Consider the following 4,066-nt stretch of genomic DNA (forward strand, 5'->3'; position numbering starts at 1 on the left):
GAAGGAAGACAAATTTGGAGGAGAATCTCCAAGTGGAAAACGAACCCACTTGGGGTGTATTCAAGTAACTAAATAATGATCTACTCCTTGTCAATCTTTCTTAATTTTAGACTCATTAGGGTAGAATGGGTTCCATTTGATTCAACCAGTTGATAGCTTTCCTCCAGCTTGCTATGTGTACATTCCAACAATCCAAACTATAGTTTTAAGAAAACCCACCAATATATGTGGATCAATTGAGTGCAAAGATTAACAACAACCAACAAACTTATATCCCTCTTGGGTAGTATGGCTATGAAAAAAATGTGGGTGATGTACATGCATTTGTGTTCGTGCATGCGCATGTGTGTTTACGTGTGTGCTTGAACATGCATGGTAAAAGTTCACAGATTTGGAGGATGACATCCCATTGGAAGGCCTAACTTGTCTAAAGCCTTTATGGTTTCTTATGAAAAACAGTTTTTCCATTGGACCTCTCAGTTTCCTAAAACCACCTCTTAGCATTCATTCATGACTTCCGTTCTTTCATGCGAAATTATGTGCCTAATGCGTTGGATATGTTCGGTGCCAATGTAGTGCTACATGGCAACATAATCAAGCTTGGTTCATGGGATACATTAGCTTGAGTAAATAGATATATAGGATTTACGAAATTATCCGAATTAAATGTGTTTGTATGTATACAAATGAATATATGCATGCTCAAGGTTGGGAATGTAGGCTCAACACAACAAAACGTTTAAATGCAAGCAACACACTCCAACCAAAAAATGCTCTATAACAAAGTACTTTAAAATATTACACTTGAAAACGGAGTCATATATCTGAACATGCAATATGTATATCCATATCTGACAACAAAGTCACATCTGAACATACAAAATCTATAGTAGCTACACAAACATTCTTAAGGAAAAAGCTTGCAGCCATGTGGCCCACGTCTGCTACGTCTGCATTGCCGATGGACGTACCACGCACTATCAACAATCCGACGTGGACCCACGTCAAACAAAAAGATAATTTAAGGACTATAGTTTTTGAGTTAGAAAGCTTTTTAAATTATATATTGATAAAACCTAACTCATTAGTTAAAGGACTTCTCTCGCGCATGGAACTACGAACAATGCGGACAAAGGTGTATAAATAGTCAAAATTCACCCCTTCATAGAAAACCTGTGTTCTCACACACACATGATATCCCAACTAACAAACATAGATAGTCTGCGGTCCATCGGTCCCATGAAGTTGCCAAGCAACCACACTGTAAAATCCCAAATGGATTCAGCCAACTAAATGGAAATTGACCTGGAGATTCATTACAAAACATGAATCAAAAACAATCCTAAAAGAAAAACAATAGCATGTTTACCCATTCATATATAATCCAAATAAATTTTATTAAAAAAAAATAAAGCCACAAACAATATACAGGTTTACAACCCAAGGTAGCTCAATAGCTCTAATAGATCTAGTAGCAGCTACGCAGGCTCTAGAGATCACCAACCCATAGGATCTATGTATTTCTAAAAGTCACCTTGGCTACTAAGCAATTATGTACATGCCACCTACATTGCTGTTTTGGTGTAAAGATAAATGATCTATTCATCCTTCCCCATTGAAATAAAGATATATATATATTAGTCTATATACACGGGAGAAAACAAAAGACTTTCTAAACTAAATTTTTTAGAAAAAATAGTTTGTAGTATATTGCAAACCAATGATTTTCACAAAGTAGTGAACACAAAAAACTCATAAAAGTTAGACATTGTCATGGACAAATTCATGAAATATTATATAATATTTATATATTTAGCCAACATTACCCAAGAGATACATTACCCAATGAACTCAAAAAAGCTATACAAATAATCGTCACCACTTTTCAATCCATGCTCCACATGCTTCTAACAATTAATAGGCTTTTGATTGCTTAAAAGAACACAATGATACAAAACATACTCTTAAAACCTACAATACCATAAATGTACGCCTTATAACATGGAGAATACATGAATGAAAACTTGCCACCTGAGAAATTATTAGGAGGGTTTGAAAGACCAAAGGCATACTCCTAGGCTCTTGCTGTTGCCAATTGTAAAACTTCCATGTATACAATATTTGTGGTACGAATTATTTCTTCATCCTCATGCATTCTCTAGAAGGAATACCTTAATAGAATTTGATGCTCGGACACACAGGAAAGCACATACAACTGCCCATGATTGAATACCGATGTCGCCAAGTATAGACTCAAAATAGACAATGTTTGGCTCTGTGATTTTTTGATTGCCATGCCAAATGCTAATCGAAAAGGAAATTTATTGAATGGGAAGTTTTAGGCTACTCGGAATGAACGTTACCCTTGGATTGAACACTCTATCTCCAGTGTTGGTACCGGTAATAATTTGAGCTTCTAACCTCTTTGTTTGAAACTCTGTGCATATCAACCGAGTCCCATTGTATAGTCCTTGGCGAGGATTCAGATTGCACAATAAAATTATAGGAACATTCCTTTTCAAAACCAATCTGTGAGGGGGGTATCCACCACCAAGATCCAGACTGTTTAGATACTCTACTGCATACAAAAAAGAATCTCTAGCTGAGTTATTCTCACTGAGTCTATGCTTAGATACTCCTTTTCCTCCTCAAGCATTTCCTTCAATGAAATAACATTAGTTGCATCAACCTCAAGGTTTCGATGTGCAAGAATAGGGCACTCTAAAAAATATGACACACAATCCACAACCGTTGCAAGCCCTCTATACACCATCCAATCATGCCTTCCATGGATTTTGTCTCTAAAAGCATTTCTGATGAAATTACAATAGTCTCTTCTTTCACACATCTATTTATTTCATTTCCAATGTCCAAAAACCATTCTATGAACTCTTGCTTGGTTGAGTTATCACCATTCTAAAGAACTCGCAGATTCTCTATCAGCTTCAATACTGTAGTGCATCTCCAAATCCTTGAGTGGCATAAGGTAGCATTGACAATATCCTCTCATCGTGCCTTTAGAAGCACTGGCAAGAATTGCCTAAAATCCTGCCCCAACAACAGCACCTTTCCACCAAATATCTCACAATGTTCTATCCAATGCTTCAAATGCAAACCGATGACTCATGGGCGCCTCATTCCATATTATCAGCTTATCTAGCCTCAAAACATTTGCAAGGTGACTGTTAACCTTAATATTGCAACTACTAGCAGCATCCAGTTCCAACGCTATCTCTAATTGTGAGTGTGTTGTGTGTCCATTGGCTAGTAGCAATGCTGCAATCCCAGAAGATGTGCCCCTCCCTATGAAACTGAGAGAGTAAGGAATTGTAGAGGAAGGTCTTTCCAGATTCTCCTAGACCATCGAGAAAGAACACCTCAGCACCATCTTCATAGAACCTTGCCAAAATTTGATCTAAGGTAACCCATTGGCAATGATTCAAGTTACTCTCCATCTGCTGGTCAATTTGTGCTTCTTTCATAGCATCAAATATTCTTTCTTCTTGCAATAAATGATTTTTAGCTTCCGACAAAGATGATTTGTCAACAACGGGCAATATGTCAAACTTTGCAAACCTTCGCCCATGCTATTGAAGAATGTGCTGCAAGTGCATTACAACCTTTTTTCTTGCCATTGCATGACAACTGATTAAATTCCCCATACTTGATTCCAATGCATGGAAAAAATCATTTGAAAGCTCGAAGGAAAATATTTCCAACAAAAGACCAATTTGGCTCACAAAAAACCAACATTGTGACAAAAAGTTGTCTCAAGTATTCGCTATTCTATGAGCCTTAAATTAGTAGTAGCGGGGGAGAGCAGCTGCATGCAAGAAGGGGTTCTTTCCATTTAGGATTAGGAGATTATACATTCCTCCTTGATGGTGCATTGAATGTGCATCAATATGCTAGTGGAAGAAATGTAATGGATGAATAGTTGTACATAATGTACATCAACATACTATGGGTGAAAGAAATGTAGTACATGCTGCAGTAATAAGTACAACTACTCAAATGGCTGCAACCAAGGCCCTTGGTTTTTCAAGAGCATGAAAACGTGTTGTTG

This window comes from Dipteris shenzhenensis, chromosome 4 (assembly GCF_047967505.1).
Source record: "Dipteris shenzhenensis isolate YYH24624 ecotype China chromosome 4, Dip_SZ_1.0, whole genome shotgun sequence".
Lineage (NCBI taxonomy): Eukaryota > Viridiplantae > Streptophyta > Polypodiopsida > Gleicheniales > Dipteridaceae > Dipteris > Dipteris shenzhenensis.